This window comes from Acanthochromis polyacanthus, chromosome 21, assembly GCF_021347895.1.
Source record: "Acanthochromis polyacanthus isolate Apoly-LR-REF ecotype Palm Island chromosome 21, KAUST_Apoly_ChrSc, whole genome shotgun sequence".
In the NCBI taxonomy this organism is placed as follows: Eukaryota; Metazoa; Chordata; class Actinopteri; family Pomacentridae; genus Acanthochromis; species Acanthochromis polyacanthus.
The window spans coordinates 22,991,235-23,010,532 of record NC_067133.1 but is presented as its reverse complement, the minus strand read 5'-3'; the positions used below and the strand labels follow the sequence as shown (position 1 = coordinate 23,010,532).

The window sequence follows — 19,298 nt, the reverse complement described above, 5'->3', positions numbered from 1 at the left end:
CAAATGGTGTGGACATGAAAATCACTGAACTGCAAAATGGCATTGGGCTAAATGGCAAGCGCTAATGACAGACACTTTTGGGGTCTTGTAAACAGGGGAAAGTTTCCCCTTCTCTCCTCCTGTGCTATAAAGGTCAAATCCTATTTTGGCACCACATATCTCTGTGAGGTGCCGTTTTCACACATGAAAATAATAAAATCAAAGCACAGGACCCGTCTGACTGACAGACACCTTGCAGACTATGTGAGACTAGGTGTCTCCAAATATGAGCCCAACTACAGTGCATTAACTGATGGGCTGCGGGCACAACCATCACACTAACTGTGACTGTGATGCACTTATAAAGGACAGAGGTTCAGGTTGATTTGTCTTGTGCTGTGGTGTATCAGTCTTGCAATGATTTGATGCTTCAGTTTTGAATGTTGCAATATAAACAAGGGCTCACATTTGTAAATACATTTTCACTCCTCTCCTATTATAGTGCAGCGGATAATTGCAAATATCGTAAGAATCGTTCACTTGGTGACACAAGCATGAAACTTGGCACAGTTTGTCTTCAAAGCCCCCTCTTTTTGAAAAGTCTGGTAGCCACGTGAAAAATCCAAGATGGCTGCCAGTTTTCAAGATGGCATCCAAGAATGTCTGCTCTACACGTTTTCCCTTATAATTCCTTCAGTATTTGCTTGATCTTTTCATGTGATACATCAAATTTGGGTTTGGTTTTTCAAGGAATCTAAATTTCAAGGTTTCAAAACGATTAGATGCTATTTATAGTATCTTCATGGAAGAAGCAAGCAAAATTAACACATAAATTAAACAATTTCAAGACTGAAAAAGAGTGTATGTCTGCACACAACCAGGGCACACTGGTGACTCAACCCGGTCTCACGGGGATTCGTGAAACTGTCACGTAAGTTTTAGTTTCGGTTTCGTGCGCACCAACACGATTTCGTTATGTTTTTCGTGCCGCTCACCACGAAATGTTTTTCGCTGTGGTAATCACATCTGAAAGTGGTTTATACCGGCGGATTCATGACGATCTAAGCTGTCCATCGGCGTATACTGCTTGTGTGATTGTGTTTGCGGCCGCCGGCCGCCGGACATTCTTGAAATTCCTATGCAAATTGGTAAGTGTACCACCGGCTTATGGTTAGGTTATGGTTATGGTTAGGGTTATGTTTAGGAACGATGTCATGCAAAATATAGCGTTGGATTCGCCACGGTTTTACATTAAAAATATAATATACACATTCTTTTGAAATACGTTCTGAGTGGCACGAAAAGTCCGCCGTTTAAAATACATTGGTGCGCATTTCGTGGTGAGCGGCACGAAAAACATGACGAAATCGTGTTGGTGCGCACGAAACCGAAACTAAAACTTACGTGACAGTTTCACGAATCCTCGTGAGATCGGGCTGGGTGACTGCACTGCTGTGTAACTCAGCATGGGGTTCAGTGCCAGCTGATCTAGCTTTACTAATTCTACTAATTTAGTATTAGTCCAGTAGTTGTAGTATAGTAGTTTAGTGTCCCAAATGCTTTCTAACAGTCCATATCAATTACCTTAAAACAGTTATTAGATATAGTTAGATAGCCGCACCTGAATTGACAGGATGTGCCAGCACGGGAGAGCCGAGCCAAGGGTTTGCCAGAAAACAAAGACCCTATGAGGCTATCCCACCAACCAGAGCAGCTCTGTTACAACACACCAGACGTGCTGCTTACTGGGCTGGTTGTGTGTGGGCTCAGGCAACCAAATGTCAACCAGTAGCAGAGAGTCCTGCTGACTGGGGATGGCAGAAGGTTGGGGAAGACTGGCAGGTCTTCTGGACAGCCAACTCCCCAATAGCCAAGAGTTGCCAACAGCTGACCAAATGTGGCTGCAAATCAGGCTGTCAAGGTAGATGCAAGTGTTACAGATTTGGTCTCACATGTACAGGGCTCTGCCTTTGCAAATGTGAAATCGAGAGCATCACCCGTTATGCCACCTTTTACTTTTCTTCACTTGCTATTTCCTCTGCTTTTTGCTGAATGGTCACAGTGTGACCCTATTTTTGTTGTTAGTGACAGCTCACAATATGACCCAAGGGTTAAATTTTAAATGACAAAAATTGTCAGTTTTTTTTCTCTCCTTGTCAGTGGTGCATCAGCAATAAGAGCCGAAGGCCTGATATCATTTTGATTTTGACACTGTAAAGTAGTAATTAATGTTTCACCCACTCATTACCATGGTTCTTCTTGCCTTATAATACTGATACTCAAATGCAGCTTAGTGCTACAGGTACTGTAGATGGCATGCAGCACCAAATCACTTTTTTGCAAACAAAAAAGCATAGGATGTGCCTATTTGTGTGAACGTTTCAGTGCTAAAATTGTCACTTATATAAATAATTTTTGCATTTTGCCTTCACAGGGGGCCTTAAATGTTATCAAATCATTCTGAAACCTAAAAATATTGACTCTCTGACCAAGAAAACCCCAGATTTGATGTATCACATGATAAGATCTAAGAAAAACTTGTTGAGGAAAAGCAGTTGGCAGCCATCTTAGAAGCCATCTTAAAAAATGGCGGCCATCTTGAATTTTTGCATGGCGACCGGACTTTTCTGAAGGAGAAGGCTATGAAGAGTAACTGTGCCAAATTTCATGCATGTGTCACAAAGTGAATGATTGTTTCTGTTATCTGCTGCACTATTAATTTACATGTCAGCAGTCGAATGTATGTTCAAAATATTTTGGCAGTATAACGATGCAGCATGAGTCATGAATTGATTTCTGTATTTCTAAATTTTAGAATCTAATGCTGTGAAGTAAATCTGAAATGGATGGTAGATCTTTGCTTTTTATCTGACATGAAAAGTGAGCTTGACTTGAAAAAGACTGGTGACCACTGCTCTAGAGAACCACTATACGTAAGAGTCTATTGTCCTGTTCGGGTAATCTCCCAGGTATCTTGAAGGTATCTTTACTCCTAGGACAGTCCCTTGTGCCACTTAAGGATTGTGACACCGCCATATTTTTGTTAACTGAACGCACAAAATGAAATTATTTTACTGTAATTTTGCAACCAAAATAAACCATTCATTCATTCATTCATTCATTCATGTGACGATCAGCATACGTTTGTCTGTGGATCTATTTTTCTGTCAGTGTGAAACACAACTGAAAAATGGACTAACAGATTTGGATGAAATTTTCAGGGGATTTCAGAAATGACACAAGGACCACCTCATTAAATTTTCAGGGTTTTCAGTGATGCAAAGGCTTTGTTAAGGATTTTCCATTGTGAGATATTGCTGCCGATACGACATCGCTGTAACCATGACATGAACACTGTCAGTTACCTGCTGACAATCACATGATTGAATCCAACTACAAATTGACTGATTTATCAGTTGGAAATCATACAAGGAACAATTGATTAAACAGTGGGGTGCTTCTGAGTCCCATCAATTCCTGCTGCCCACTACATTTTTAGGTCACACAATGTAGCAAACCCCAGCCAGACAATGGTTAAGCTCCTGGTGTTTCACAAAGCCTTCATTTATGTTCAGCCGTCAGCCTTATTTTGAACACAAATTCACCTTTCTGTTCTTCATACACATCCTTTGCTAGACAGCAACAGTGTCTGACCATTTTCTTTCATCTTTACCTGAATTTTTGGACTTTCAGACTCATGTAAAAAAAAAGAAACTGTTTGTTAGATAAACACTTCCTATGCTCCTGGAATGGTGTCAAAATAAAAGCCCGTAACATTAAAAATCTGCCTTCAAAATAAAAGTATGGAGGGAACAGTTATTTTAACACCAGCAAAAGTGATGGACTGATCAACACACTTTCATAAGATTAATTTACACGCAATTCGATATCCATGCATAATACATGCCTGTGCTCAGCCAAGGTAATGTTTTATTAAAGATTTCATCCGTCAGAAATGATATGTCAAGTGAGCAGCCTTGATGGAGTACTGCGCTCTCTGAGTGTTTTTCTAGTTTACTACTGTGGCTGACACACACCTTTGATGATACTGATCAGGTATTGACTATGCAAGGATATTAGCCTTCATGCCTGTGTCCACACCTGCTGAGCAAGATGGTCAGTGTATTAGTGGCCTTTGATTAATGTAGTCTACAGTAGGTACGGAAAGTATTCAGACCCCTTGAAATTTTTCACTCTCTGTGTCATTGCAGCCATTTGCCAAAATCAAAAAAGTTCATTTTATTTCTCATTAATGTACACTCAGCACCCCATCTTGACAGAACAAAACAGAAATGTAGAATTTTTTTTACAAATTTATTAAAAAAGAAAAACTGAAATATCACATGGTCATAAGTATTCAGACCCTTTGCAGCGACATTCATATTTAAAGGCATTAGAGGAGATTTAATTTCCTACGACTTTGAACGTAGCATGCGCATGCACACATACAACCTCTCCCTCACCCCTCCTCTAACCTCCCCCCTCTTAACATTTACGAAGAAACGCCCCCCTCCAGAAACTTGCGTAGCACTCGTGAAATTGTCTTTTACAGCTGGGTCCCCCCGGATCTTTATCTGCCATTATGTAAAAAAAGATGAGCAAAACAACTCGCCAGCTAACTACGAAGCTATACCAAAGCAACACATACAGAAAAACACGTCAGTCCAAGGCGTACATAATCTACGTAACTAGGCCTGAGCCGGAAGATTTTTGATTGACAGGAAAGGGAGCAAACCAAACGCCTCGGTCCGAGCGCTTTGATTGGCTGATGTTTTTCAGGTCCTGCCATGTCCACAGTTATTTTATTTATTTTTTTATTCTTTTAGAAACCATACATACAAGTCCACTAAAGGTCAGTATATTCATTTTATGTGAATCAGACAAATTAAACCAACAAAAAAAAAAACATCCTCCATAATGCCTTTAACTCACATGCTGTCCATTTCTTCTGATCCTCCTTGAGATGGTTCTGCTTCTTTATTGGAGTCCAGCTGGGTCATTCCATGTCAAATCAACCAATGTCCAAAAAAGTTCCAGCAGCACCACCTTTGATTTCCACCATATTCAGTCTGTGTGTGCCATTAGGTCCCAAAGGAAGGTAGGAAACAGGTTCTCTGTAATATGTGTATGCATTTTGCTTTTACACCCCATTATATGGGGGTAGGTTTAGGCCTACAATTGATAGCCGTCATTCTGGTAGGTACTTCACATTGCCACAATTCTTGAAATATAACAGCTAAAGGCCTGAAATTCACAGGATCATCTCATTTTTCACTACTGATTACAAAACAATCAGACTTTTAGCCCTAGCCTGAGTGTGAAAATTTTTTTGGAGGGTTGATTTCTTGAAAAAAACTGAAAATCTTAATTTCGCCCATATCTTTATAGCTCTCTGTATGCCATTTAAATCAATAAATTATGACTCATAGTATTTAATCATTGAGTATGGGTCTTGACTGACATTTTAGAACCACTGTTGAAGTACTCAGCTGTGTAGTTTGTCTGCAGGACCTATTTTAATTAGGGACGAATCTGGAATTTTGTGAAATTCAACCATATTTTTCACTATGTGTGATAAATAGCACCACTCTGAAACTTTTAGCAGTGAATCTTCATATTCCAGTAATAAAAATTTCAAAATATTGAATTGGTGTTCTGGCTCCTTCATATAGAAAATCTATGTCAAATAGAGGCCTGAAAGTGCCCTCGAGCAGCATTTTTGCCATATAACATATATTATTTTGAAGTATCAAATGTGTCATATTGCACTTCAGGTATATCAGCAGATGTTATTAAACCACACTTATTACCTGTTGAGGCCAACACACCCAGTCTAGGGACACCACGACTATTTATACTGATGTTGTACTTTAAGGAGAGGGTTTGGTACAAGTTCTGAAAATCTCTGCCTCAGTCTAATAACTCTCTGCTCTTCTGTGTCTGCATGTAGTCTGACACTAAAAAAAAAAAAAAGCAAAAATTCCCCTTTCATTCAAGTCAACTCACTGCTCTTATCATGCATACATGTATATGCCAGGCTGAATTGATGAAACAGTTTTAAATATGTGTCCTATGGCTAACATTAGACAAAAAGAATCTGATATGATGCAAATTTTTTTATCAATGAAAACTTCTCTTCTTTTTTGCTGGGACTGGTCAGTGACTCCGCATATGACAAGCTATAGATGTTTGTTTTCACAAAGGAATTTTGAAGCTTTATCTTTTATCTGTAGAATTTCGAAGCTTTATCTACTTTTCTTTAGGTGTAAGTTTTTCTTCAAAAAAAAAAAAAACAAACCAAAAAAACCCCTGGAACAACTAGCCGGCCTTGTCGTGGCTCCAGGGCTTCATGGGAATGTTTCCAAACCTAACAGGCTAGAGTCAGTGAGTGCAGTATTTCAAACTATCTCCATATAGGCTTAGATGGAGTGTTGCAACCATCTTATCATATATAAACAACAAAGAAACCTGTATCCTCTAAGGGCCTATGACACTTTCTTTGCCCTAAATCTGGCAAAAATGATGACCGAGGGCATTTTAGGCCTCCTTTTTGCCTAGATTTTCAATATGAAGGTGACAGAACACCAATTCAATATTTTGAAGTTTTGACAACTAGTACACAAAGATTCCTTGCAAAAAGTTTCAGAGTGGTGCTATTTATCACACATGGTGAAAAATGTGGTTGTATTTCATGAAATTTCAGATTCGCCCCTAATTAAAGTAGGTCCTGCAGCCACACTAAACAGCTGAGGACTTCAACAGTGGTTTTAGCATGTCAGTAAAGACCCATACGAAAGAAAGAAATGCTGTTTTATTATTTTTTTTACATTAAAATGGCATACAGAGGCCTTTCAAACATGGGCGAAATTAAGATTTTCGGGTTTTTTTTCAGGAATTCCACCCTCCATAAAATTTTTCACACTCAGACTAGGGCTAACAACACGATTGTTTTGCAACTAGCAGTGAAAAATGAAATGTTCCTGTGAATTTCATGCTTCTAGCTTGCACATTTCAAGAATTATGGACCTCTGAAGTATGTACCTGAATGTCGGCTGTCAGATTTAGGCCGAAACCTACCCCCTTATAATTGGGTGTAAAAGCAAAATGTGTACACATATGACCAAAAACCTGTTTGCTATCTTCTTTTGGGACCTAATGGCACACTGAAACTGAATATAATTCAAATCAGAAATGGTGCTGCTGGAGCCATTTGTTGACTTGAGATGGAATGACCCAGCTGTGTTTAATTAAACTGATTGGACTTGATTAGGAAAGGAACACACCTGTCTGTAAAAGACCTTACAGCTGCCCAAGGAGCTCAGAGACAGAATTGTGGCAAGGCACAGATCTGGCCAAGGTTACAAAAGAATTTCTGCGGCACTCAAGGTTCCTCAGAGCACAGTGGCCTCCATAATTCTCAAATGGAAGAAGTTTGGGATGACCACAACTCTTCCTAGACCTGGCCGTCCAGCCAAACTGAGCAATCGTGGGAGAAGAGCCTCGGTGAGAGAGGTAAAGAAGAACCCAAAGATCACTGTGGCTGAGCTCCAGAGATGCAGTCGGGAGATAGAAGAAAGTTCCACAAAGTCAACTATCACTGCAGCCCTCCACCAGTCGGGGCTTTATGGCAGAGTGGCCCGACGGAAGCCTCTCCTCAGTGCAAGACACATGAAAGCCCGCATAGAGTTTGCCGAAAAACACATGAAGGACTCCCAGAGTATGAGAAATAAGATTCTCTGGTCTGATGAGACCAAGCTTGAACTTTTTGGTGTTAATTCTAAGCGGTATGTGTGGAGAAAACCAGGCACTGCTCATCACCTGCCCAATACAATCCCTACAGTGAAACATGGTGGTGGGAGCATCATGTTGTGGAGGTGTTTTTCAACTGCAGGGACAGGACGACTGGTTGCAACTGAAAGAAGGATGAATGCGGCCAAGTACAGAGATATCCTGGAGGAAAACCTCTTCCAGAGTGCTCAGGACCTCAGACTGGGCCGAAGGTTCACATTTCAACAGGACAATGACCCAAAGCACACAGCTAAAATAACAAAAGAGTGGCTTCAGAACAACTCTGTGACCGTTCTTGACTGGCCCAGCCAGAGCCCTGACCTAAACTCAATTGAGCATCTCTTGAGAGACCTCAAAATGGCTGTCCACCAATGTTCACCATCTAACCTGACAGAACTGGAGAGGATCTGCAACGAAGAATGGCAGAGGATCCCCAAATCCAGGTGTGAAAAACTTGTCTTCGCAAGAAGACTCATGGCTGTACTTGCTGAAAAAGGGGCTTCTACTCAATACTGAGCACAGGGTCTGAATACTTATGACCTTGTGATATTTCAGTTTTTCTTTTTTAATAAATTTGTAAAAAAAAAAAAAAATTCTACATTTCTGTTTTTTTTCTGTCAAGATGGGGTGCTGAGTGTACATTAATGAGAAATAAAATGAACTTTTTTGATTTTGACAAATGGCTGCAATGACACAAAGTGAAAAATTCCAAGGGGTCTGAATACTTTCCGTACCCACTGTATGTAAAGCAGCATGTTGAATCAATTGAAAAAGTGTTTCAGTTTCAATGTTCAGATCAATGTCTTCATCTATCATTGTCACTTGATCAAACCCAGTGAGTTTCCACTCTTCTCCAAACCTTGCTGGTGTAATTCTGCTGCAGCCTCTGTAACAGCATCTTCCAGTAGCTGTCCTTTCCCTCTCTGGGACCAAGCAGTTGTTGTTGGGTGAACTGAAAGCAGTCCACTAAAACAGCATGTGTTTTCTAAGACTATTTATTCATGGTTTGATGATGGTAGGCTGCCATATGACCAGTGTACAGGAGCTGACGGTGAACCAGGTTATAGTCTGGCCTTCAAAGACAGAGTACGGCGTAGGCACTGTACACCTCTTTATTGTTAGTGTACAGCAGGTCCAGTGTCCTTTGTCCTCTGGCAGGCAGTCCACAAACTGAGTAAACAGGGGGAGAGTCTTACCCAGCTCCATGTGATTGAAGTCCCCATTAATCACCAAACAAGCATTGGGGTGCCATGTCTGTACTGACGGAGTGTACTGTATCATGTGATTGCAGGGCCAAGCAGAGGGAAAGATGTGAAGAACAACCAAGATGACAAGAGAAAACTTGGAATGTAGTATGAGTTTAGCCCTTTTGGAAACAGTTCAATATTTGGGTTGCAGAATCTCTCCTTTACAGACATGTGACCAGGGTGGCACCATTTTTATTGAGAAAAACAACAAATTCTCCAAATCTTTTTAGATTTAGTTCACGTCCTCTTGGAGAGAGGACGGCTGGGGGAAGCTCAGGCTGCTCCGGGCTCAGTGTCACACCGTTGTTGTTAGTGACAGAGGCAGTATGAGCCAACGGTGCATTCAATGCAGCACCGGTCTTTATAGCAAATCATGACGAGATTAGCTGCAGGTGTGCTGCTGCTGCAGCTCATCTCATTCATGCTGCTCACCTGCAGTGGCCGTGACACACTCTCTTACACATAACACTGCACTTGATGAAAATCCCTTGATTCCTCACTAGTGCTGGTTTCCCATACATGATGTTTATCCAGCAGCATCACATTGTATATGATGATAGGAGGGAGAGACAGCTTGCATCTCTTCTGTTGCCTTTGTTATCTGGAAGCATCTCTTTTCCCCTCATAATTTCTTTCCTCCGCTGCATCCACTATATGTGATGTGATTTCTGTGTTATTGTGCTTCTGGCAAGCTTTGTCATAATCCGCTGGTTCCCGGTATAAACAATGCAAGCATCTAGTTTCCAAGCAACAGTAGTATTGTTGAATTAGGCAGGTAATGCAATGGCAAAGAAACAGAGCAGAAGTCATCCAAACAGTGTGTGTGCTAGCATTAAAAAGTCCAAGCATTAACTCAACAAGGAATATGTGCAGAGGAAACAGGCTACATGCACAATTAGGGCATGCACATACACAGATACACACAAACACACAAAATAAGTCAGTGACACGTATTTTGGAATTTTAGAGGAATTCATGTGCAAAAGCTTACATTTCTGTAAAGTGGTAAGCACTTACATAGCACTTTTCTACCTCCTCTTCTTCTACCTTAATGAATAAAACACACACTCAAACACTAATGTCAGTGAAACAGCAATGCGAGGCACTGTCTGCCCATTTGGTAACTTGGGGTTAACTGTTTTTCTGTGGACTGAACAAAATCTGTCAACACCAGGATTTGAAAATAAAGGAAATTTGCTGGTCTCCCGCTCCACCACCCCTACAACTCTCCACGTTCCCCTTACATTAAGACAAAGGCAAACATCGTGCTTCCTAAAATCCCATTACAGATCTTCAAGGGGTCTGAAGCAAACTCGTGCTCAGGGGTTCTCCTACCTGATCTGAGACCTATGCAAATCATTTGCGTCATGCCTGACACCCCAGTGCTCCCTCTGCGCCATTTAAAACAGCCTGTGCCATCTGTTGGCCAACAAATACAGATGCTACTGAAATCACATGATACAATTACTGTGGGAATACCACGCTAATGCCATGGCAGCAGTAAAGGGATGTAAATTAATGGGAATATTGTGTCCCGCACTAGTTGTAGTATGCACCAAAAACATCAGGTGGCAAATGTGAAAAATCAGTACAAAATAGTAGCCATGCTCGACAATCAAACAACTGGAAGATTAGTGAAACACAGTGAAAGTCCTTGGGGACTGGCCACAAACAGTGCTGTTTCCTTAAATATAATGTCCCCCAACAGCTAAGTGTCATTCTCAATTACATTTTTAGGTAACTGACAAAAACATATTTTTTGCAAAATTTTTGTTTGTGAAGGTGTCAAAAATGTGTTTTCTAATAAACATTTCTTTGTCAATTATTTCATGGCTTTGTCACAGCTCCTTTTCAGTCTGTCAATCATGAACAGGGCGAGACTCGTCATATCGGTAACCCACAAAATAGAGAAGCTTCAACCTTTCAAATTACTTTTGTGTCTAAACAGCAAATAAAAACTGAAAGTATACAGTGAGTGACTAAAAATCTACAGCGGTTCCACATTGGAAGCCATCTCCAGTCCTGGGGTAAAGGTTTGAAAGAGTTTTCCACATCATTTTCCACTTTGGAGAAAATACATTTCTTTCAATAAATAAATAATGCATTTTTAGCTACACATGTAGTTTTTGTGAGACATGATGAGTGCACTGCATACTTACATGCAGTGGCGTGCACAGACATTTTGAGGGGCAGGTGCTCAGTGGGAAAAAAAGGGTACTTTGTACAGCATGTTAGGCTACAACTAGGCAGAAAGTTACTTTTTCTTGTTGTCATTTAGCAAATAAGTCACAGCAAGTAATGCCTCTACCTAATGTAGACTAATAATAAACCTACACAAACTAAATATTCAGTTACAGTATACTGCTGTACCACTTCACCAAATAACATTGGTTGTGTGGTCACTGTCATCACGTTATGTTGATTACTTGATTGCTGTGTGTTATTTTATCTGATTCCAGTTTGTTGTTTTTGACAGTAAAGATCGGGGTGTAAATTCATTTTTATTCAGGGGCCACAGAAAGCCAAATCTGATGTCAAGTGGGCCCCACCAGTAAAAACACAGCATAGCAACCAACAAATCACCAAAACTCCAACTTTTTCCGTTTGTTTTAGTTCAAAAAATACATTCATTAAATTTTCACATTGAATGAATTATATTTTTACTAAACATTATAAACACATTGAAATTTCTTTAAAAAAAGCTCAAGCTCAATTTCAACAATATTATTCCTCAGTGTATCAGTCCCTCCAGGATTTTGCGGGCGTTTTTCGTGATTGTTGCAGCCAAAAATGCCTGAATTCGCGGCAGCTTTTCTTGAAACCGTTGCGGTTTTTAAAGAATACAATATCAGCCGGCACTTTTCCACGAAGCATGCTAACTATGCTAGCAACCAGTCAAGCGCAAGAACAGACAGCTACGGCTCAAAGGTTGGCAGCCAGTTTACAGACTCAACAAAAATACGTTTTTTCGGCAAACTACAGTTCAAGAGTCAAGCACAAAGGCTAGTTATTTGCTAGCATTCAAAATAGCAAAGGCTAGCAAGCCTTTCTCCAAAGGGGAGTTTTTGAAAGAATGTATGGTAGAGACAGCAGGTCTCCTTTGTCCAGAGAGCAAAAACAAATTTGAAAAAATTTGTTTATCACGCAGGACAGTTGCTTGCCATGTTGAACTAATAGACGGAAGTCACCACGGATGGATTGCCAAACTCGACAGGAAAAAACGTCGGGCTGCTGGAAAGAATCCAGGATAAAGTGATGGAGGAAATCCCTGAGCTCAATGTTGCTCCAGAGCCATAAAGTTTGCCCACCTCTGGCCTAGACTGACCTTTTCATCCCAGTTGCTTGCGCCTCCCCATCTTGCCTTGGCACCCCCCCAGGGGGGCATGCCCCACTACAGTCTATGCTCCTGCCACGTAGGGTGTCCACTCCTCATGTTCATGTTACGAGATGGGGCGGGGCGAGTCGTGGCATGGCATGGGTCGTGTGTGTTTAAACTAAAAAAAGTTGAGACGCGGAGGGCACCTGCTTGATACTGAGGGCAAAGGGCAGGTGCTCTAGCACCACCTGATGTCTATCTGTGCACGCCACTGCTTACATGATAACTTTTTTTATGATGCTCTTAATTTTAAAAGTGGCAACTCCTCTTTGAGGAGGGGGAGCACTGCTGTTCAGCATCACAGACTGCTGCCTACTACAGACAGTAAAAATGGGAACCTTTTTTTTTTATTGTCTCCAGCACACATCAGTCTGCAATTTCTCAATGACAGGAAAACAGAAATGTAAACCACTTATATGATACCATGTTTAATGTGTATAAACATATACAGAGCTTTGTATAGGTAGAAACTGCCAATGAAACAGTCAATTACTTAATGACTACAGAATAAACCTTAAAAATCCAAGGAAAGCTACTGCATTTTCCAGAAGCACTAGAGAGTTCATGGGCTAAATAAGTAATAAATGAATTTACAGTGTACTTTTTAAAGAAGAAGATGAGAAGATGCACAGTTGATTCAGTAGACTGATATGATTGGGGCTAAATACTAACTAGCACTTACTTCCAGGCTGCATCCAAGCTGCTAAAATTCAGATTTTATATTCCCACTGTCATTTGATAAACGCACCATATATAGAATAAAAGCTGTGCTGTGATTTCAGTTACATTTACATGAGAAATTATCACTCAGAGAGAAAATTAGAAACAAGAAAGTCTCTGCTTTCTTTCTGAGACTTTAAAGCCATTGTTAAAGCCTGAGAAGAATTACATAATAAGCAGGTTACTTTAGCTGGTATGTGTTCTAAAACATCCACTCTGTCCATGTTACAGTTTGTTTACTGTATAGCTCTAACTTATCTTCTTTGTAAGACACTTAACCCTTTGATGTGCAACTTGGGTCAAAAGTGACCCAAATCCAACGGAAAATGGGTATCTCCTGACCCACACTGAATTAAAGACTTCACAAAGAATTGAAGAATCTTAAAGCACTGGAGAATAGAGTAGAAGTGCTGACTTACACACGTGGACAAAATTGTTGGTACCCCTCAGTTAAAGAAGGAAAAACCCACAATTCTCACTGAAATCACTTGAAACTCACAAAAGTAACAATAAATAAAAATTTATTGAAAATTAAATAATCAAAATCAGCCATCACTTTTGAATTGTTGATTAACATAATTATTTTAAAAAACAAACTAATGAAATAGGGCTGGACAAAAATGATGGTACCCATAACTTAATATTTTGTTGCACAACCTTTTGAGGCAATCACTGCAATTAAACGATTTCTGTATTTGTCAATGAGCGTTCTGCAGCTGTCAACAGGTATTTTGGCCCACTCCTCATGAGCAAACAGCTCCAGTTGTCTCAGGTTTGATGGGTGTCTTCTCCAAATGGCATGTTTCAGCTTCTTCCACATATGTTCAATGGGATTCAGATCTGGGCTCATAGAAGGCCACTTTAGAATAGTCCAACGCTTTTCTCTCAGCCATTCTTGGGTGTTTTTGGCTGTGTGTTTTGGATCGTTGTCCTGTTGGAAGACCCATGACCTGCGACTGAGACCAAGCTTTCTGACACTAGGCAGCACATTTCTCTCCAGAATGCCTTGATAGTCTTCAGATTTCATCGTACCTTGCACACTTTCAAGACACCCTGTGCCAGATGCAGCAAAGCAGCCCCAAAACATTACTGAGCCTCCTCCATGTTTCACCGTAGGGACAGTGTTCTTTTCTTCGTATGCTTGGTTTTTGAGTCTATGAACATAGAGTTGATGTGCCTTACCAAAAAGCTCCAGTTTGGTCTCATCTGTCCAAAGGACATTCTCCCAGAAGCTTTGTGGCTTGTCAACATGCATTTTTGCAAATTCCAATCTCGCTTTTTTATGAGTTTTTTTCAGCAGTGGTGTCCTCCTTGGTCGTCTCCCATGAAGTCCACTTTGGCTCAAACAACGACGAATGGTGCGATCTGACACTGATGTACCTTGGCCTTGGAGTTCACCTTTAATTTCTTTGGAGGTTGCTCTGGGCTCTTTGGATACAATTCGAACGATCCGTCTCTTCAATTTGTCATCAGTTTTCCTCTTGCGGCCACGTCCAGGGAGGTTGGCTACTGTCCCGTGGGTCTTGAACTTCTGAATAATATGAGCCACTGTTGTCACAGGAACTTCAAGCTGTTTAGAGATGGTCTTATAGCCTTTACCTTTAAGATGTTTGTCTATAATTTTTTTTCGGATGTCCAGGGACAATTCTCTCCTTCGCTTTCTGTTGTCCATGTTCAGTGTGGTACACACCTTTTCACCAAACAGCAGGGTGACTACTTGTCTCCCTTTAAATAGGCAGACTGACTGATTATGAGTTTGGAAACACCTGTGATGTCAATTAAATGACACACCTGAGTTAATCATGTCACTCTGGTCAAATAGTTTTCAATCTTTTATAGAGGTACCATCATTTTTGTCCAGGCCTGTTTCATTAGTTTGTTTTTTTAAATAATTATGTTAATCAACAATTCAAAAGTAATGGCTGTTTTTGATTATTTAATTTTCAATAAATTTTTATTTATTGTTACTTTTGTGAGTTTCAAGTGATTTCAGTGAAAATTGTGGGTTTTTCCTTCTTTAACTGAGGGGTACCAACAATTTTGTCCACGTGTGTAAGTATTCTGCCCTTGTTTAATTCATTTTTTGTTATTTTAAAGTTTCCTGGTTATACTTACAGTTTTGGTAAGTATCCCAACTAATACGGATGTTCTTTGTCAAATCAATGCTACTCTGCAGGGCACAAGTCTACACACAGATAGACATTGTGTTTTCTCATGGTCCATCTCATTCCACAGAAAAGAAACAGATGAATAAATGTCAGAAACACCTTACTGAATTTAGCAAATCAATATTGGCTTGACAGAATAGTCTTGCAGCTTTCATTTACTAAACACATAAGAAGATGTGACTATGTCATGAGACAGTTTAAGTTTTTTTAATATTAAAGCCGCAATTTTCACTCTTAGCATCATGGCATCACTGTCGTAACACAATTTTAGTGTGTCAAATGAAATCAGTAACATTTTTAAGTAGACTAATGTAGTATACTGTCACTCCTTTGCATATTTTATTAGTCTAAAGTTGTAACTAAACTTTGACTGAGATACTCGATAAATATGGTCTTGTTTGTAATCACGTGTGCCTATGAGGAGTGTTACATAGGCATACTGTTAGGATGCTGTTCTTGCTCTTGCCCTTCCTCCTTTTCCCTCTTTCCTTCTCTTTCGTTCCTCATCTGTTCTGTCTGTCACCTGTCTCTCTCTCCCTGTCACTCGTCCCTGTCTCTTGCTTTCCCTGCTTCACCTGCCTGCACTCAACTAATTACTGCAGGTGCCTTAATCAGCTCTCCTCACTATTTAAGCCCCACTCAGTTGCTCAGTCTCTGTTGGACCATAGATTCTGTTCTCCACCAAACCAACTGGCTCTGGACTGCTTCAGTTATGGACACTTCTGCTTCCCCTCCTTTGTGGATTCCCCCTCTTGGACTCAGTTGTGCTCCTGTATGTTTTGGATTTACCTCAGCCTGTTTGCTCCCTCGGTTGTTAGTTTCTATTAGTGTAAGTGCCTCTCCTTAGCTCCGTTTTGTTAGTGCTGTTTGGTTTATAGATCTCTGTTTCTGTATTCCTGGTGTTGGTTCTATTGTGTTGTATTCTAGTATTGGTGAGTTTTGCTTGTAGAATTTTCATAGTTTTGGTTTGGCTCTTTCCCTCTAGTTCTGTTCTCCGTTTTGTATTAGTTTTTGGGTTAATAAATCCCTTTCAGTTATCCACGTGTCTGCCAGTTGGTGAGTCTGCGCTTGGGTTCTCCAGCCACCAGCCGTAACACATATATTGTCTGGAGTGGTCCCCAAAGATTTTGGTATTAGAAAGTGAGAGTTTAATTTTGTGCATATTAATGCATAATCATCTTTTCCAAATTGCAGTCTAATCATTGTTACCTGTTACATTTTGAAATGTAATAAATAGCTATATTTTACTCAGATTTTTGTCAGACATAAAGTAATAGAACAGATCACAGTGCTGGAGTTGCTGGAAGCAAGACACAGAGACCAAATGATGCATTGCCCCGCTTGATTATTGAGACACACAGACTACAGAGTGCTGTCCCGCAAGCTAATTTAACAATTTTTTTGTGGACAGTAAATGTAGACAGGAGAAAACACAAATTCATCTGATAACTGTTCCTACAATTCAATAAAAATACTATTTGTACATTTTTGGATAATTCTGATAAAAGCAAATACCAATGGGCACTGGTATTAAAAGTGTATCTCAAAAATTTATTTTACAGGTTATGTACACACGTGGACAAAATTGTTGGTACCCCTCAGTTAAAGAAGGAAAAACCCACAATTCTCACCGAAATCACTTGAAACTCACAAAAGTAACAATAAATAAAAATTTATTGAAAATTAAATAATCAAAATCAGCCATCACTTTTGAATTGTTGATTAACATAATTATTTAAAAAAACAAACTAATGAAATAGGGCTGGACAAAAATGATGGTACCCATAACTTAATATTTTGTTGCACAACCTTTTGAGGCAATCACTGCAATTAAACAATTTCTGTATTTGTCAATGAGCGTTCTGCAGCTGTCAACAGGTATTTTGGCCCACTCCTCATGAGCAAACAGCTCCAGTTGTCTCAGGTTTGATGGGTGTCTTCTCCAAATGGCATGTTTCAGCTCCTTCCACATATGTTCAATGGGATTCAGATCTGGGCTCATAGAAGGCCACTTTAGAATAGTCCAACGCTTTTCTCTCAGCCATTCTTGGGTGTTTTTGGCTGTGTGTTTTGGATCGTTGTCCTGTTGGAAGACCCATGACCTGCGACTGAGACCAAGCTTTCTGACACTAGGCAGCACATTTCTCTCCAGAATGCCTTGATAGTCTTCAGATTTCATCGTACCTTGCACACTTTCAAGACACCCTGTGCCAGATGCAGCAAAGCAGCCCCAAAACATTACTGAGCCTCCTCCATGTTTCACCGTAGGGACAGTGTTCTTTTCTTGGTATGCTTGGTTTTTGAGTCTATGAACATAGAGTTGATGTGCCTTACCAAAAAGCTCCAGTTTGGTCTCATCTGTCCAAAGGACATTCTCCCAGAAGCTTTGTGGCTTGTCAACATGCATTTTGCAAATTCCAGTCTGGCTTTTTTATGAGTTTTTTTCAGCAGTGGTGTCCTCCTTGGTCGTCTCCCATGAAGTCCACTTTGGCTCAAACAACGACGAATGGTGCGATCTGACACTGATGTACCTTGGCCTTGGAGTTCACCTTTAATTTCTTTGGAGGTTGCTCTGAGCTCTTTGGATACAATTCCAACGATCCGTCTCTTCAATTTGTCATCAATTTTCCTCTTGCGGCCACGTCCAGGGAGGTTGGCTACTGTCCCGTGGGTCTTGAACTTCTGAATAATATGAGCCACTGTTGTCACAGGAACTTCAAGCTGTTTAGAGATGGTCTTATAGCCTTTACCTTTAAGATGTTTGTCTATCATTTTTTTTCGGATGTCCTGGGACAATTCTCTCCTTCGCTTTCTGTTGTCCATGTTCAGTGTGGTACACACCTTTTCACCAAACAGCAGGGTGACTACTTGTCTCCCTTTAAATAGGCAGACTGACTGATTATGAGTTTGGAAACACCTGTGATGTCAATTAAATGACACACCTGAGTTAATCATGTCACTCTGGTCAAATAGTTTTCAATCTTTTATAGAGGTACCATCATTTTTGTCCAGGCCTGTTTCATTAGTTTGTTTTTTTTAATAATTATGTCAATCAACAATTCAAAAGTAATGGCTGTTTTTGATTATTTAATTTTCAATAAATTTTTATTTATTGTTACTTTTGTGAGTTTCAAGTGATTTCAGTGAGAATTGTGGGTTTTTCCTTCTTTAACTGAGGGGTACCAACAATTTTGTCCACGTGTGTATGTATGTAATGTTCTTAAGCATGTTCCAAAATGAATGCTGTGGTTTCCCGTAGCAACCTCTATGGGAACAAATCCAGACATGATATTACATTGGCATGATGGTGGGATGTCCTCATAAGTTAGCCTAAAATTTTAAACAAGACAGTGATTATAAAGTCTTTCTGTCAAGGTTTATTTACAATTGTGTAAGATGGCAAGGACTGAATACTAAGACCCATTTAGCAATTTGAGGGGAGATGTGGAGTGATAAGGGAGAATGTTTGCAAAGTGAACAAAATGCATGCACTTCATCATACTGACAGAGAGAGTGTGTCTAATCTACATGACTTGATCCTTCATCTGATTGAGGTTTTATGCAGGTTAGAAGCCCCTGATAGTATCTCTGAAATATTCGTAACGCAACTGTTTTGTTGTGTAATTTGATGGTGCTGTCCGTTAGCAGACTGATTCAAAATTGGACCTTTTATTCAGTCCCACCTTTCTGTCAGTTTTATTTTGGATCTAAAATTGCCCCTAAACAATGTACTATTAAAAACTCCAATCTATATATAAATACACTCCACACAGAGTTGTGCATCACATTCAGGACCAAAGTGTTAAATAGCAACATTTAGGCATGAAAGAGCAAGCATTTCATAGACACACTGGTGCAACTAGCATTACCATTAAATCCCTTTAATATTTCTGTGATGATTAAATAACATCTGTATTGCTGAAAATGCACCTTAGACCAAGCCAGGTCTGCAACAAAAATTTTTGGGGGGACATGATTACAGATAAAATGCTGTATTCAATGTACATGGTGTAACTTGGA

General features: G+C 40.0%; 2 protein-coding genes across 7 annotated transcripts in view; one reads left to right on the top strand and one right to left on the bottom strand.

Annotated features, from left to right (window-relative positions):
* Positions 1–19,298, bottom strand: part of fbxl16 (F-box and leucine-rich repeat protein 16) — a 158,251-nt gene that overhangs the window by 38,674 nt on the left and 100,279 nt on the right. The gene's annotated exons all lie outside the window — the stretch shown is intronic.
* The window catches only part of nbr1b (NBR1 autophagy cargo receptor b), a 609,335-nt gene that overhangs the window by 588,933 nt on the left and 1,104 nt on the right, over positions 1–19,298 (top strand). The window lies entirely within an intron of this gene.